The 19,620-nt window shown below is 28.8% G+C and overlaps 1 pseudogene; it reads left to right on the top strand.

The window, feature by feature from the left end:
- The first annotated feature begins 13,502 nt into the window (after positions 1 to 13,502).
- Positions 13,503 to 18,521, top strand: LOC123905181 (annotated as a pseudogene).
- The last annotated feature ends 1,099 nt before the right edge of the window (positions 18,522 to 19,620 follow it).

Raw genomic sequence — 19,620 nt, 5'->3', positions numbered from 1 at the left:
AAAGTGAAAAATCTATGGACAAAATTAAAACACAAAAACAACTTGTCGTTTTCTGACTTCTCCCCTTCAAAACTCATTTCAACCTTAGTTCTCTGCAACTCCAAAACTCAAATTTCTAGTCAAAAAATTACAAAATTACAAACCCATTTCAACCTATCACAAAATCTGCAACTCCAAAACTCAAATTTCTACATCTCTCTTGTTAATTATGAAACGACCAGTGGATGAACGCAATTCATGGCGGCCTGTGTGAGAACGTGATTCGCGACGATGTGGGGTTAGTTGCGTTTGAAGCAACAACAGTCGCTGTCCTGGTCGTGGCCGACACAGAACGTGGTGGGTGGGGAAGTCAAGCGGTGGAGTAGTGTGCTGCCGCAAGCAGAACATCGTCACCGACGGGGAAGTGACGTGGAGTAGTGCGACAACCCCTTCTCTATTTTTCCCTCTTTCTTCTCCCACTTGAAGATTCTTATTATCATCAGTTTATTTTCAAATTCAGTGACAATTGCAAAATAGAGATTGTAAAAAAGCAATGGTGTGAAAGAGTAACATTTGTAAAAGAGGGATGGTTATCAAGTATTGAATAGTTTGCCTAATTGAGGTTGCCACTCAAGTTCGTTATCCATAGACATGGTTTCTTGTGCAACCACAGAATCCATTGGCAACCTAATTAATTGAAATGGAAAGAACTAATTAAAATCAATACTATAAAACAAGTTCATTATTAACTAAGTAACTGGAATAATTTCAGTACTATTACCAAGTCTACTATCACCAAACTAATGTAACCGAGTTCATTATACATAAACAAGTTGTTACCTGTTAGCTTGAAATTGTTCTTCCAACCATGGACGATGGATAGACGACTCAATATTCATCCTAGAAATGGAATAACAGAGACAATGAATGGATGTCGTAACAGAGAGACTGACATTAACCAATCGTGTCGGAGACGACGGCAACGGCGAAGACGACGACAACGACGTTATCCAATAAACCAGAGGACACGATAACGATAAACGGAGCCAACGGCGAGGTCAACCAACTAGCTTGTAATGATGATGTCAAATAGTCAGCACAGGAGGAAGATGGTGTCACCGAGTTGATTATTGTTATTGAAGAAGATAAAGGGTTTCAACGTGAAAAGTGAAAAGGGAGGGAAAGAAAAGAGGGAAAGGAAAGAGCCAAAACGACAAGTTGTTTTTGTGTTATAATTTTGTCCATAGATTTTTCACTTTAAGAAATAAATGGCTGTGATTAAGTCACATTATTCTCTCCAGTTTTGTCTCCACGGGAGACAATCCATTCCCCTGTCCACCTCTTCATTGCTATGTTCCGGTTTGTAAAAATATTTCATAACACTTTTAATAAGTATTTCGATTTGTTATATTTTCCATAAATTATACTGAAACACTTTCCAAAAGAGTTTTGGTTTTGTTATTTTCCCAAAAAAAAAAATATATTTGTTTAGCGGAACACTTTGTACAAGTATTTCAATTTTGTTATTTTTTCAGAAAATTTAATTTGTTTACAGGAACACTTTCATAAATGTTCCGGTTTGTAACTTGTGTCTACAAAGCATCGGAAAAGTTTTCAATAAGTGTTTTTTTTTTTTTTTAACATATATGGAGTTTTAGAACAGGCGATACAAGTCTAATTTGTGTAGACATTACAGTTGTATTCACAACTAATTAGAAATTTGCTACACGAGTGTAGTCGAATGGGTTCGAAAGGTTGGAATTACCAACAATCTTGTTACACCAAGAACAAGGCAAAGTTCATCCCATGTCTTCTTCATAAGGAAGGCTGTGAGAAAAAGATACGTGTCTAATTGTCATTTGCCAATCTACATCGGTCCTAAGGCCAAGATATTCTATAAATAAAAAGACATAACACAACATTTGAATATAAGAAAGAATGCTAAAAAGCCATCGAGCATACTAGCACATCAAACAACTTTAGAAAGTATTTGAATTTAAAATCTCTTTATCGAGAGTCTTTTCTTCAATACTGAACACAAAATAGTTCAAAGACACTTAGAGTGTGTCAAAAGGTGTATAAAACTTGTCCAAGAGATAAGTGACCAAATCTCTCTCATATACATTAATTGTAAACTTTTTCATCTCTCTTTATTAGTGTTTTTAAAAGGTGATGATGTTGCGTTAAGTATAATCTCTATAGTATCTAGTGCGATCTATAGGTAATTGCAAAATTGTGTATGTAAGGTGTATAAAACTTATCCAAGAGATAAGTCAACTTATCCAAGAGATAAGTCACCGAAACTTTCTCAACTCTCTTTATTAGTGTGTAAAGGTGAGATTGAGTGAACTGCAACTTCTATAGTGTCTAGTGCAACTTATAGGAGCTTGCAAGCCAGCTGAGGGTTAGAAAATACAAATTATAAAAGCCCCAATTGGTAGAAAAATTAGGTGCAGGAGTTGAGAAGGTTTCTCAAGCATCTTGTGAAAATCTCAGTTGTGAAGACTGAACTAGCCCATGTTAAGTAAAACATGATAAATTTTTTGTGTTGAATGCTCTTGAAATTCTGGCACTTTGTAGACAAATGTGGTACACGATGTTCCAACACTTGACGTGAGTAGGATTTGGTGACAAATGTGTCACCTCACTGATACAGAACACAACGAACATTGAAAACAATAAATAGCAACAAAATAAATAACACAAGTTATATTTGTTAACCCGATTCAGTGTAACGTCACCTACTCTAGGCTACCAAGCAAGGAAGGAATCCACTATGATAATACTAATGATCATAGCCCTCAGCAAACGTACAGTTTACGACTCATCAACTAGTTACTACTCGTGCTAACTCTACCTAGGAACTCGTAGATATGAGACTCTGTCTCACTTGCCCTCAGCTCAACCAGTGATTTCAAACAGTAACAATCAACGTGAAGACACACTTCAAGACACAAACCAATCTTCGTACTTAAAAGCTTATGAGTTGGTTCACAAATTACAACTCAATAACAATAGTTCTAAGCTTGCATCAAGGTGACACAAGAAAGGCTCACAATTAACAATGAACACACTCAAACCCTAAAGACTTAATTTGCAATGACGACTTCAATAGTCAAATTAGGTTTTTTGTCCTCATATATATAGCAGCATGAGTTAGCATGGCTTGATAAGCATTTCAGGCTTCAAATTCAGCTGGTACATTGTATGTCCAACACAAATATTCTTGAATCAAATCATATGTTTCCTTAAATGTTGGCACATCTTAAGGAAATAAACAATGCGTAAATCCTTCTGTAGGTTGAGAAAGAAACCGCGTCTTGGCGCACAAGAATACTCACGAGGTTTCCATAAATAAGATTCAAGAGATACAGCGCGTAATTAGAGCGCGAAATCAAGGCACACAGGATGTTGTATCAACATGTTACAACATTTGGTCCAACATCTTGTTAGAACTTGTTTTTGCAAAATGTAAGCCAACATACAAAAATTCAACCGCTTTAATTGGTCAAACTTTTGAAAAATATTTTAAAGGATATTTCAACTCATACAATTTCACTAATTGGTCTTTTGAAGATTATATTAAAATAATTGTCATCAAGTTTTTCACTTTAAGATTTTTCTTTCTTTCTGAAAGTTTGTTCTTGTGTGGTATCAAATCATTATGATATTTCAAAAACCAATTACCAAAAGTATTTCTTAAAAATACTGCTATTGTTGTTTGTACAAAATATTATATTTTATTGATTCGAAAAATAATTATATTTATGAAAATGAAGTATACAAGTAGTGATGATTATGTATTTTTAAAAAACTCAATACTTTATATAAAAAATAAAATAAAAACCAATACTAGCTAGTATAATGTTATTCAAATGATTGATGTCTAATAATTATAATTATAAAAAAATAAAATAAAACCCAATACTAGCTAGTATAGTGTTATTCAAATGTTTAATGTCTAATAATAATAAAGTTTGGAACATTAATGATTAACGTGTGACAGTAGTGTTTAAAGGATATAGTTGGATGGTCTATTCATATATTTGTCATTGCCAGAATTCCTAAACAAATTTATGGTGCGTATTCTTTTGAAACTAAAAAATCAGGTGGTCTTTTTTCATTTTAATGGATTAGAAGGGTGTTGTTAGTTCGAAATCATATTTAAGAGGGTTGCAAGTTGTGACTAGTCAACATCTGAAAATAGGAAAGTTCTGCTTCTAGTTCACAATAATTCATTATATCCTTTAAAATTAATAGTTAGAACAACAATAAATTGGTTCAAATAGTAAAAGTTTTGGTTTGATTCTTGACTCATATATATAAAGAAAATTCGGTTAGAAGAGAAAAGTCTATTTTGTGTATCCAACAGATTTTTCGATGAAAATTAATCATACAGTTCAAACTTTGTACTAAAAATAATTCACGATTTCTTATTATAATAATGTATGAGAAAGTAACTTGATTATAAATATGTCTTATATTCTAAGCTTGGTCCAAAAAGCAAGTTTTACCCTAATTTCATTTTCTCTATCTTTTTCCATGTGGTCCTCTCACCTCTTCTTCTAATCTCAACCATTTAAACTGAATAAATCATGTACATCCATTTTTAATTTATTACCTCCACCATTATTTAATTTGATTTTAACAACACATCAATATAAAACATATATAATAAAAATCTTTTATTATCTCGTTTTTTTTTTACAACAAATACTATCTCAAGAATTGTTGTTTTTGATTTTAAAAATTTCGAAAAATGCAACTGTTGTAAAATATTATCGGCTGAGTCGCGGGTGAATACACTCTCTTTAAGACGTTTCACGGTATTACTCAAATTGTGCAGAGTAAACTATCAACCGTGAAGTCTCCAGGATAAAACAGCCTTCACAAATTTAATACCGAATTGCTACTGCACTGTAGAATTCGGGCAGAAGTACACCCTTCAATATTGATTCGATGAATCAATTCAATAATTGATACAAGAGTATCAACTCGATGAAACAACAAGGAAAGGAAATATCTCCGTGAAAGAAAGCAAGGAGATAGAATGAAAATAATTGTTCAGAGACTGTATGAACTGATGAAAAATAATGAAAACAAAGACTGCTATTTATAATGCAATTCTGAACGAATTTGAATAGTGGGGAACTGATTTTCTACATTTGAGGAATCAGTTGAATTTCAAAAAACAAGTCACACGTGACCTGAATTGTAGGGAACGGATTCTTCCTTTGACTGAGTAACGGATAAGCGCTGACACAACTTTGAAGACTTGGTTTCATGCACAATTAACATGTGCGAAAATTAAAGCTCACACACTTAAAGAAAAATAAATTTTTCTTTTTCTTATTAAAAAATTTATATATCACCAAGACCCAAGCCCCAGCCAGATCCGAGCCGAGCCGGTCGGACGGCGGCGGCGCGCGCGTGTGTGATATTCAACATAGTGTGCGGTCTCCCTTTCTTACAAAAGCGGGTACCCCAAGGGCACACCCTTGGTTGCCACTTTGTGGTATATAAACACTACCAAGTAGTGTGATCTTTCCAATGTGGGACTCAAAGAGTCTTTTTTCAATTCACACTCTACATGGTTCTAACACTTGTGTTTATTTCAATACCAAATTCCCTCCAAATTCTCATCATGTTCCAACAAGAATATATTCTAAGCTTTATATTCTAAGCTTGGTTCAAAACGCAAGATTTACCCTAATTCCATTTTCCCTCTCTTTTTCCATATGGTCCCCTCACATCTTCTTCTAATCTCAACCATTTAAACTGAATAAATCCTGTCTATCCATTTTTAATTTATTACCTCCACCATTATTTGATTTTAACAACACATCGATATAAAACATATATAATAAAAATCTTTTATTATTATTTTTTTTTTACAACAAATACTATCTCAAAAATATATAATTAAAATTTTAGTGTCGTTTTATAAACTGACTATTGTGTTCTAAGTTTAATTTTTTTTAACATGTAATCATCATTATTTTATTTTTACGTAGCAAACATTTTCCTACCATTTTTCCCTACATATAACTTTTTTTTTATAATAAAAATATGATAACAAAAATAAGAGATATAATATATATAATATAAATATAATATTAGAATATAAGAGATATAATATAATATAAATATAATATAATAAAATCGGTAATTTAAATATATATATATATAGAGAGAGAGAGAGGAGGGATCAAATTACACCGGTGTAACATTTGAGTAATGTTACACCGCTCAATAACGCTTCAACGAATACAAATTTTACAAAATCCACCGTTGGTTTGAAAGTTTATATCATTTAGATCACCCATGTTCAATTTTACAAAAATCTAAAATCATTTGATATGTTATTGAGACCGATCAAGATTAATGCTTTATGTGTTTTTATTGAATACCGTTAAGCTTGATCAATCTCAATAACATATCAAATGATTTTAGATTTTTATATAATTGAATATGAATGATCTATATGATATAAACTTTCAATCCAACGGTGGATTTTGTAAAATTCGTATTCGTTTAAGCGTTATTGAGCGGTGTAACATTACTCAAATGTTACACCGGTGTAATTTGATCCCTTCCCATATAGATATATATATTAGGAGGGATCAAATTACACCGGTGTAATTTTAAAATAATTACACTCATTAACAACCCTTGATTTTATTTTGATCTAGTGGCTATTAATGAGTCACTTATAAAATCACAACATTCTATATTAATAAATTAAAAGATCTATTTTTATCTCTCACCCTCCTTTTCTTTCCTTTTTGGTTTTTATTACACCTTCTTTACAATACAAAATTACAAAGTCATATTTGTCGCTACTGTTCTCAACATAGACAATGAAACAAAAATTACATAGACAAAATTCTACAAACTCTGTAGTATGTAACATTGCAGTATTATGATTATCTAGGATTAATTCCGGAAAAATAAAACTTTCATCGAAAAGAAACAAATGAAAGGCTTTCATAAAAATTCTCGTAGATTCGAGAATGAGATTTTCATCCTGTACGTGTCAAAAGATTTTATAGCCCACATATCATTATTCTTTTCTTTTGATACAACGAGTGATGCTGGACATCCCATGCGCATGGTTGAACATTTTCTCTTCACTTCCAAGTTGCCATCGTTTTTACTTTTCTCAGGTAGTTTACCTTCCCTAACACATACCAAAATGCAATAATTTGGCTTTCTAGATCGGATACGAATCCCAAATCCTTTTATCTTTGCAAATGATTTATATATAGAACTCTGTAGCCTCTTCCAATGAATTAAATTTCATTCCAACATGAGGCTCGATATTCTCATCAATAATTTGTAGCTCACCATGAATATTAGAATGTGTTTCTAATTTAGTATCATCAGAAACAGCCACCATCATCATGTCAGAAAAATTGATAGTATCTAAATCCATTGTTAGCAAACCTAAAAAGAAATTTGAAAGTAATAACTTAAAATTACTACCACCGAAATGTCCGGTACTCTGTAAGGCAATGGATAGATACAAGGTGTATTGTTCCCCAAAATACCTGAAGAAAAAGTAGAGAGCAATCAAAGAAACAAGTCCGAAAATAAAATTGCACTAATCATATACAACACATAGTATTTAAACCATGTATAAATTATGCTATCATGTGGAACAATCCTTACACGGGACAAAACAAATCACAGCCTACAAAATTAAAAACAAAAGATTGAAAAATATGACCAAAAGTAAAGGATAGGTCAAAAGGTGAAAGAAAATAATGACCAAGTTTTGAGCAACGATCGTTAGTGATGCTTGTAGCAAGTTGCAAGAAAGGGATTTCGACAGTTTGGCGGAATATGGCGGCACAATAGAAGAGTAAGGTGTAATAAAAACCAAAAAGGAAAGAAAAAGAGGGTAAGAGAAAAAAAGAGATCTTTTAATTTATTAATATAGAATGTTGTGATTTTATAAGTAACTAATTAATAGCCACTAGATCAAAATAAAATCAACGGTTGTTAATGGGTGTAATTATTGATAAAATTACACCGGTGTAATTTGATCCCTCCCCATATATATATATATATATATATATATATATATATATATATAGGGAGTGTATCTGGTGAGAACTAATAATTATTATGAGAAACGAGAACTATTAATAATAACCACCAGATTAAATTGACGCATCAGATTTAAATTCTCACACTCACATAAAACCTCATGTGATCCTATTTATGCATATTGAAAAATCTTCCTAGCTATATATAATTTTTCCTAATTTATTTGTGTAATCTTTCTTAATTTATTAGTCTATTAAAAAAAATAACTTTCTTAATTTATTAGCACCACTCTAGAGACTCCAATTCACTTACAATCGCATATGGGGATTCAAGCACACATCCGTTACAAACTCACATAGCCTGAAAGTATTGCTAAGAGATTCATATCGCCTTGTGCACCTTTACTTCACCTTCAATGGCACCGTTGCCAACAAAATTATATATGTTTTATTCTTTTGTATTTAAGTTGAGATATTAGTGCCAGTTTTGCTTTTGTTGCTACCTGCAACTTTTGAGATTATTGATTATTAGAAAATTAAATTTTGCCTCATTTTTATAGGAAGCATGAAAACCATTAATCTAAGTAGGGAAGGACAGAGCAAGAGATGAAGAACACGTTTGTGTTAGCATGATATACGAGCATTAATAAATTAGGAAAGATTATAGGAATAAATTAGGAAAGATTGAATATAGAAAGATTTTTCAATATGCATAAATATAGAATCACATGAGGTTTTAAGTGAGTGTGAGAGTTTTAATCTGAAGCGTCAATTATATCTGATGATTATTATTAATAATTCTCATTTCTCATAATAATTATCAGTTTTCACTGGATACATCCCTATATATATAGACACACTTATTTATGATAGAAATTATATCTTAATCTTAATCTTAATACTATACATTTGAGGCTTATTTTTTAAGCCTCATTTATTGCTATTTTTCAAATGCTTTCCTCACATTCATCCTCACATATTTGTATTTATTGTTCAATTTCAAATGCTTTGTTCACAATGATCCTCCAATATTTGTATTGAATGCATATATTTTAAAAAGGAAATATTTCAACTAATTTTTGTTTGAGAAAAAATTGAAATAATCAAACATGTAATATATAAAAAGGAAATTGAGATTTATGTTCTATTCAAATAACCAAAAAGAATTCAAACAACCAATGAATATTATATTGATAGGCATAATATATAGTTTTTTTTTCCTGCAAATTGTTATTAATTATTTATATAACTTTTTTTTACACAAAAATTCAAATAATCAAATATGTAATATATAAAAAGGAAATTGATATTTACGTTCAATTCAAATAACAAAAAAAAAATTGTAAATTTATTTACGTTCAAGACAAATTAATATTGATAGACATAATATATATATATATATATTTCCGGTAAATTGTTATTAATTATTTATATTTATTATTTATTTAAAATTTAAAATTAAAATCACGACATCTTATACACCATAGAAAACAAAGCAAATTATATGAAATATTATTATATATTAAATTAAATTTCGTGTATAATTAATATATTAATATTAATACACAAAGCAAATTTTATATGTTTTTTAACAATTGTTTACTTCAATACGATGAAAAATTTACTTCAAAAAATAGCATATGAACAATTCATGAACATGAAAGTTCATACGATGGATGCCAAATGAGAATAAAGAATATGCTTAACTATTATAGGAATATATTAGATGCTAAAAAAATATAAATGAAGTGAATTTTAATATTCATACAATTGATATCAATTACATTTAATTCGAATAAAATACTTCCTTTTATATATTCATTCATGCTTATGTTTATGAGATAGTATGAATTAATTTCCTATATATACTATGCATCATAACACTATTATTTTATTCATTGTTTCATATTTTTATGGCTTCACTCCTCCTCTAGGAAATTATTTGTTTTTTTCTTTTTATGGTTTCCCTCTTCCTCTACGAAATTATTAATTATTTTTTTTACCATTAATCATCTTCTTCTTTGTTTTTGCCCATGAATTAGAGTTAAAGTTTTTATTATTCAAATTGTTATTTAACTTCTTTTTGTTTTTTTTGTATGGTTGAAAGTCTTTATTTTGTGAAATGTTCGAACACTAATTTTGAGTTAGAATGTTTTTATTTTGCAGGTTTGCATAGATCGTTGCTATTTCACACAAATATCTACCAAGAAATATTGTCCGATGATATAATTCTACCGGATTCTTTGGTTCAGACAATATTAATTTTACTTTCATAGAGAATTTATTCACTATTTTAATTCGATTATTATTTTGTTATTTCAAAAAATGTAGAGTCTTTATTACCAAAAAAAAATGTAGAGTCTTTTTCTCTTTATGTTCATCTTTTTACTATTCTCTTGCTATTTTGTTTATAGCTTTTGAATTTATTTAATTTGAGAGAATTTATAATCGCCTTTTCAGTATCAAAAATCACTTTGAGGCATGTTTGGTATAGTTTAACAAAGTCGACAATGACTCATATATATATATAGTGATGATTTTGTAATGGGGGTTGAATATTTTTTATTTAGATATGATTGCAAGAAGATGAATCCCTTTGACTTTTTTTTTTTATATTATATTGGACAGTTTAAATTAATCAACATTATTTATCGTTCATAATTAATAATATTATTTATTTAATTTGTACAATATAAATTCTATAGAGCAGATGGATGTAGAAAAAATTGAAAGCCTAATTGGATACCAATTAGGACAAACACTTTTTAAAGTTGATGAAACATTATTTTATATATATGATCATATAGCAATTAATATAACATTATTTTATAGCTTTCCGTAAATAAATAAAAAAAAACAAACGGAACATTATTTTATCTCACATGCATATTATTTTATTGCAAAACATTATTTTTCTTTTTTTTAGGCAGAACTACGTGCAGATGGTAAATCTATCTAACGCCCAGAATAAATTAAAATAAAAGATAATATAAAAAGTTGGGGAGACGAAAACCTGACCCTACACAAAAGTGTAGTAACAACCCAGACGAAAATAAAAAAACATTACAATCCAACTACATTGGTGGTTAAAAATAACCTTAACAGGTATAAAACAAGAACAAATGCAAATTCACCCACCATAGACACTACCTAGCGAATTCGGGCACGAACTCAAAACCAGAATAGCAAAACATTATTTCTCGATATCAAGTAGGTAATACTTTTTATTGTTTCAGTGAATTGAAATGAATAACAATTTTGATGAACAATATATATATATATATATATATATAATATATATATATATATATATAATATTAAATGTTAAATAGTTTCATTTTTAATTTAATTTATTTGGTGTGAAATATATAATAATTAAGATGAAAAAATCAATTTTTGGTGTGAAATATATAATTATATACTTTTTTTATAGGAAAATCGTTGGCTTGCTTAAAAGGTTTTTATAATGCACAAAGTCAATGTTGGTTCAAATTTAGTATCCCACATTTATTTTATTTATTTTATGCAATATAAAAGGCAATATAAATTATATGCATAGAACATTTCCTAAAATATATTTTTTGAACAAACTAAAAAAATAATATTAAATGTTAATTTATTTCCATTAACATGCCAATAAGAATGATTGTCAAAATCGTATTTTCTATATAAGGTGTGTGCGCTTCTTTTGCCCGTACTATCAAATAATTTTGTCTATTTATTTTTCTTCAATTTTATTTTATACTATTGATTGATTCAATATAAAAGGCAATATAAATCATGCGCATAGAACATTTCGTAAAATATATTTTTTGAACAAACTAACATGTCAATAAGAATGATTGTCAAAATTGTATTTTCTATATAAGGTGTGTTGCTTCTTTTGCCAGTACTATCAAATAATTTTGTCTATTTATTTATTTATTTTTCTTCAATTTTATTTTATACTATTGATTGATTAATTTATTTTGCTTAACGTAACCATTTTTTTATAGGATGTGAGTAAAACTATTGGAAAAGCTCCGCAATACATACAATCGGCGAAAAGCGTGTGATTTATATTAAAGATGTAAATTAGTATTTTTTTTAGTTTCTTAATTAGAAGTATTAGGCGTTCCGTAAAAAAAAAAAAGAAGTATTAGGCGTTAATGTTATTGCTATCAATGTATCATTTCTATCTTAATATTTACTAGCCATCCACTGTTAATGGTTCTTTTAGTGGTTTATTACTCCAATTTTAGGTAAATGTAAAATTTTAAAAGTTATATATGTTCTATATTCTCTTTAGAAATTTTTACACTTTTTTTTTTCCCCCTTTTCAAGTTCTGATATTTTTTATTTTGGTTACAAAGTTTTGATATTTAGAATGCATATCTTATTCTATATAATTGTTATTTTTTTATTTGTAAATTCTAATTTATTTATTTTTTTGATAATTTGCGAATTCTAATTAGAGTAAACATCACTAAAAATTCCTACAAATTTTTTTGTGTGAATGAATCCCTTCAAATATTGTACCAAAAAAATCCTACGGGTGAGAGTAATTGTTTAAATTAATCAAACTAAATAATAATTATATTATCATTTTTAAAATTAATTAATTTGTATTTATTTTAAATGTATTAAGGCTTAATTATATGTTTAGTCACTTATATTTATTTTAGATTTCAATTTTTCCCTTATGTTTGAAAAGTGTCAAGTTAATCCTTTTAGTCAAACATTTGTTTAAATCATATGTGTAACTAATTTAATTTTTATTTTAACAAAAAAAATAAAAATAAAAGAAAATAAAAAATAAAAAAAGAAAAAAGAAAAATATGTGTAACTAATAAAGTTGCATGCATGAATAACTTAGGAGGGTGACACGTGAAAGTTGTAGACGAAATTAACTCAAAATTTATCAAAAAAGACGAGTTGACATCAATAACGTAAGTGATCAACATATATAAGACCAATTATACAATTAAGATATTTATTTTTATTTTTTGGGTACAATTAAGACATTTATTTACACAATAATAATTAAATATTATTCCAACTCATGTAACAAAAAAAAATATTATTCTAACTCGAAATCATCCTGTGCTTGGCAAAGCACATGTCACCACAAAAGAATATTATTCTAACTCCAAATTTATTAGAGTTTTGAATCAACACAAAAGAACTAAATAAAACTGTAACCATAATATATGTCTATCCTATCAAGAATTATACAACTAACTACACACTTTTTAATATAATATATGTAATGATTCGTTTACATGTTCCTAACTTGATCCATTTTTAATTTCGAATTGTTATAGAAATATTTATAAGAGTAAAGAGACCTTTATAGTCTCATTTAAAATCCAGTGTAAAGATTTTTTATTAATGACTCGAATATTCTTTACATACAGTTGTAGTGATTAATTCATTGAGCTGGTTATTAATATAAAGAGTGACAAAATTCTCCATCAAAAGATTTATATAAAAATGGGGTAGCCAAGACTACATATATACATTATCCTCCACCGATGCTCACCTCAAAACTCACGATCTCTAGGTCCCACAAAAAGTGTGGTTGCACCGAATGTAGATGATCATATCGCTAAACAAATTAAAGAGGCTAAAATTACATGATTGAAAGCCGAGAAAAATACAGTTAAACTTATATAAAAGTATCATTATTGATAAGAAAACACAAGAATGGGAGGGGGGGGTGAATTGTGTTTTATGACAAACAAAAACTTTTTCAAGTTTAAGCTTAAAGGCAACGGATAAACACAAAACAAACACAAGAGTAAAGAGATAAATGAGAGAAGACGAACACAGTCAATTTTATACGGGTTCCTCTCACAAAACGAGAGTAGTCCAGTCCCCTTGCACTTCTAATGGATTTCCACTATAATCACACAAAATTACAATTGCTTAAGCATACAGCAAGGGACTTCTACACAATGCTCGAGCACACAGCAAGAGACTTCTCAATATAAATAATAAATAAAGATTGTTGTGATAATGCAAAACACTAATAAAACCTTGGAGCTAAAATACAATGAGTTGAAATAGACTTCAAAGTATTTTTTATGTGAATGAAATTCAAAGGTTCAGAGCTTGGGTGCTTTGTAGTATAAAAAAGAGTGTGCAAAGAATAGATCACGTGTTCGTCAATGATCTCTATGATGGAGTGTTGTTTTTATAGTTGAGTTGCACGCTCCATGCATAGGTGACCGTTGTGCAAAGACATTGTAGCCAGCTGAATTGGACCGACCAGTGTGAATAATATATGTAGTGAGACCACAAATATTGTGTATCGCGAAGTTTTTCAGGTTATTTCTTAACACTATAATATACTATTATTGTTCCTTAAATTTCATCTATTATTATTTGTGTACTTTTTTCTAACTTGGTATTTTTTTTTTACATTTTTTTTTTGCAGTTCAGACTATTATGAATAACAGATGACTATTATGAAACACGCTTCAATATATGCACATTTATGTTGAAGTTTCAAATAGTGTTGACAATCGTTTTATTTATTATTCGTGTTGAATCGTTTTTTTTATTGGATAAGAAAGAATTTATATTATTTTAAGGTAAATTATGTATAACTGGTGTACACAACCAACAACGGTGATATATATATATATATATATATATATATATATATATATATATATATATGATCTTTGTGTGAATACTACGGTGTGAATACTACAAATCACAATTTTTCAAATATTTTCTTTTAGTTATTTTAATTGTTATTTATTTACTTGAAATTTTAAAACTAATATTAATTAGTTGTTTCCACGATTATTTGTGATGTGAATTATTTTTTATATTTCAATTTATTCCCTTTTTATTACTCATATTTGTTGTCCGTATAATTTTCTTCAATTTTTTCTTCTTTACTCTATTATTATTATGTTAATCATTTTATGTTCTTCTATTTTTCAGGATTAATTGTGATCATAAAGAAAGAAAGATATGAAGAGAAGATAGAAGTCTTTTTAATCTCAAGGTCACTTTGAGATATGTCACAAAGTCGAAAACAACAATTATTAGATGCATGTTAGTCAAAAAATGGTTTTGAGAAAATGAACTCTAAAGTAGTAAAGTACTCTCTCAATAATATATTGTTTAATGTAGTCTTAACTAGACAATATTTGTTGTCAAATATTAATTAATAAAATAATTTATGTGTACATCGGCCATTTTTTGGGGTTTTAGACCCAAAAATTTGCATTGTTTTCTCTTCACAAAGCCAAACAAGACATGCTAATGACTCAAGATAATTTAGCAAATTAACGTGAAGAATTGTGCAAGACATTTTTCTTTTCAATATGTGATCTACGCGCAACTGCAATGATTAATCTTTTGAAGTATTTAAAATTTCATATTATTTTTTTGGGTCTTAATTTAAGTAGAACATAAGTAAAGTAGAACATAAGTAAACGGGAATCCTTAGTAATCCATAATTCAAGTAGACCATAAGTAAAGTCTGTCCAATAATCAATTCAATCAAAATTTGAACTCATAATCTTCTAATTAGTTTATCTTTAAGTAAAGTTCATCATCTATTCGATGATGAAATTCACTATCCGTAAGTAAGTAGTTTTTCATATCTATTTTACTTTATATATATATATATATATATATATATATATATATATATGACTCATATATTAATACATAAGTTTTTTTTTCTTTTTTGCATTTTTACAGGGTCTAATAATTTATTTATATTTGTAATTTACACGAGGACTATTTTTTTTTTTAATTTATATGAGAACTATATTTATATTCATATATTAATATAGAGACTTATTTTTATTTTGTAATTTATACGGGTCTTTTTTATTTATAATTTATATAGGGTTGTATTTTTACTCATATATTAATTTGAGGACTGTATTTTAGTCATATATTAATAAAAGGCCTATTTTATTTTATTTTTTAGTAATTCATATTAGAAGTTTAGAACTATATTTATAGTCATATATTAATATGATGTCTCATTTAAACTCATATTACTATGAGAGTCTATATTTATAAATTGTCCTTTTTAAAGTTTATAGTCACAGTTTGTGTTTTCCAAATTCGTCTCTAAACCTCAATTTTTCCTCTTTGATACTTTGCTATTCTAATGTTATGATGTTAGTGTTAGAAAGGATTTTGAGTAATAAAGATCACAAGTGATATTGAAGTTCTAACAAAGAGACTAATAACAATGTACTTTTTTTTTTCAATTTATTCACTCAACTCGATTGTCTTTAGATTTCATTAACTTTTTCTTCTTAATTTATTATATTCTTCTTTTACCTTATAATGATTTAATGTCCTATTTTTTTTCTTTTTTTTCTTCAAGTAATGTAAGTCGTAAAGGAAGCTACAAAGAGAAAATTTAAAAGTTTATTTTCAATCTCAAGAATACTTGGAGATGTCTTACGGGGTCGAAAACAACAATTATTGATGAATGGTTATATAAAGACATACGCATACTTTTTATGTAGACTTTTTTATTCTTTATGTAAATGTTAGTTGGATAAGTGGTTATAAGAAGATAAGTGGTTATAAGAAGATGAACTCTAAGTCTCTATAATATATTGAGAACGGGAATCCTTAGTAATCCATAATTCAAGTAGATACATTTGTTGTCAAATGTTCGATATTTATTTTCTTTTAGAGTTTGAATTAATATATGTCTGATTAATATTGTTGAACATGTACTATATTATTTATTCATTTATTATTGTGATATGGCTATAACTTGAAATTAATTGCTAAAGAAAACCAATACTATTTCAAGGTGAAACTTGCAAATGACGTGTATATGCTAAATGTTGTGCAAAATATAGAAGAATCAACAGTTTTTTCTGCACAATAGTAAAAAAAAAATTCCCGCAAAATTCCCGCCAACTTGAAAATGATTTGAAGAATTTGTGTTTAATATAGATTGAAATGGTGCTTCTTTTAAATGGAAAAACTCTTGAGAAGTACAAGCCTATGCCACATCCATATCATACCGGTATGTCGACCTTCACAAATATGTTTATCGTAGATGCCCTTAATTATGATAGGACTGAATTGGCAAAGACACATGCTTCTCTATTATCCATGTTGACCAGTGAGCAGAGGGATGTATATGATAAGATTATGGAATCTGTTCTTTCAGGTTACGGTCATTTCTTTTTCTTATATGGTTATGGTGTACTGGAAAAACATTTATATAGAAAACATTGTCTGCTGTCGTTAGATCAAAATGGTTAATTGTATTAAATGCAACTTCTAGCAGAATTGCATCACTGTTATTACCGGGTGGAAGAACTGCACACTCAACTTTTGGAATCCCTATTAAAATTAATGAGTTGTCTACATCCAACTTTAAGGATAGTCTACAGGAAGAGCTAATTTGTGAAGCCAAGTTGATAGATTTTTGCGAGATATTATGAAAAAGAAACATTCGCTCAACAAGTACAAACCGTTTGGTGGTATAACAGTGGTTCTTGGCAGTGATTTTAGACAGATATTACCTGTAATCAGGAGAGGGTCAAGACAAGATATTGTTTCTTCGGCAATTAATTCTTCGAAATTATGGGCTCATTGTACTGTAATGCGACTTACTGTGAATATGAGATTGGGTGCATCATCTATACCGGCTGGACAAAAAGAAATTGCAGAATTTGGTAAATGGATACTATCAATTGGTGACAGTGATGACAATGCAGATGAAGATGGTCAGAGCAATATTAAAATCCCTGAAGATTTGCTTATAACTGATACTACAAATCCGTTGATGTCTTTGGTCGATTTTGTATATCCAAACTTTCTGGATAATATTAACGATCCAAATTTTTCATCTAAAAAAAAACAATCCATTTTTTTTTTTCAAGAAACGGGAATTCTTGCCCCGACTCTCGAATCAGTTGAGTATGTTAATGATTATCTTATGTCATTGATTCCCGGCGATGAGAGAGAATATTTAAGCTCTGACTCCTGGGTTCGATCAGATGAAAATTCAGAGGTTCAAGGAGATTGGTTCACAACATAATTTTTGAATGATATCAAGGTTTCGGGGATTCCTAATCACAAATTGAAACCAAAAGTGGGATGTCCTGTTATGCTCCTGAGAAACATTAATCAGGCAAATGGTTTATGTAATGGTACGAGGTTAACAGTGACCCAACTAAGAAAGAAAAGTATAAGTGCTACGGTCATTATAGGAAAAAATGCGGGTGATAAAATATTTATTCCTAGATTTAATTTGCTACCAAGTGATCCTGGTCTACCATTTAAATTTAAGCGTAGACAATTTCCAAAAACTCTTTGTTTTGCAATGACCATCAATAAAAGTCAAGGTCAATCTTTATCTCATGTAGGCATTTATCTCGCGTGTTACATCTAGAAAGGGATTGAAGTTGTTGATTTTGGATGAAGATAATAATATTTGTAGTGAGACTACAAATGTTGTGTATCGGGAAGTTTTTCAGAACGTATAGAGATTTCTAAACTTTTCAGGTTAGTTCTTAACATTATAATATACTATTATTGTTTCTTAAATTTCATCTATTATTATTTGTGTACTTTTTTCTAACTTCATTTTTTTTTTACATTTGTTTTTTGCAGTTCAGACTATTATTAATAACAGATTACTATTATGAAACACGCTTCAATATATGCACATTTATGTTGAAGTTTCAAATAGTGTTGACAATCGTTTTATTTATTATTCATGTTGAATCATTTTTTTTATTGGATAAGAAAGCATTTATATTGTTTTAAGGTGAATTACGTATAAGTGGTGTACACAACCAACAACAGTGATATAAAAATAACTTTCATTGATATTATGCGAAGGTGTATCGAGATGTGTGAGCCCATGTAGCACAAATCTGTTATTACTTCAAATGAGATTCACCGTTTGATGATATATTTTTGTTAATGGTGTCAATAAATTATAAGTTTGGTTTCCTAAATATTGACCATTAGTTTAGATATCACGAAAAGAAATTGTATGAGTTGTTTGATTTTGTAAAAATTGACCATTGTTTTTCATCATATATTTTTTGTTATTTTATTCATCATAGATTTTATTTATGTTATAAAAAAAAATAAGTAAATTTTTACCCCCGTGCTTGGCACGGGTCTCATACTAGTTGGTAATAATGATAGGATTGATTATATAATTAAATTAGGAAAATTTATACTCGATACCCAAACTGATTCATAATACATAAACAGTGTCATCGCTATTTTTGATAATATTGATATGAATAATTATACTATTTTTTTCCACTTAAGATATTAATGAATATATTGTTTATAGAGGTATATTTTTAAGTGGAAAAGAAAAACAACACATTTCTCGTAAAGATACAAGAGATATTAGGAAACTTTTCCATCCACAAAACATGCATATATTGTTAGAATATTTTCTAATATTTTGTGGGCTGCAATCAATTGTGGGTTTTGGTTTTAATAAAAACGGGTTGATGTTGTTGTGATCCATTTGATGATGCTTAAGCCTGATAATTGTGATCAGTAATAATGGGCTTGAACACTAATTCTGATTTGTGTAGAAACAAAGTGTAGGCCCAACTCTAGAGTCCAT

This window comes from Trifolium pratense, linkage group LG2 (assembly GCF_020283565.1).
Source record: "Trifolium pratense cultivar HEN17-A07 linkage group LG2, ARS_RC_1.1, whole genome shotgun sequence".
In the NCBI taxonomy this organism is placed as follows: domain Eukaryota; kingdom Viridiplantae; phylum Streptophyta; class Magnoliopsida; order Fabales; family Fabaceae; genus Trifolium; species Trifolium pratense.
The sequence above is the reverse complement of the archived record's forward strand: the minus strand, read 5'-3'. Positions and strand labels throughout refer to the sequence as shown.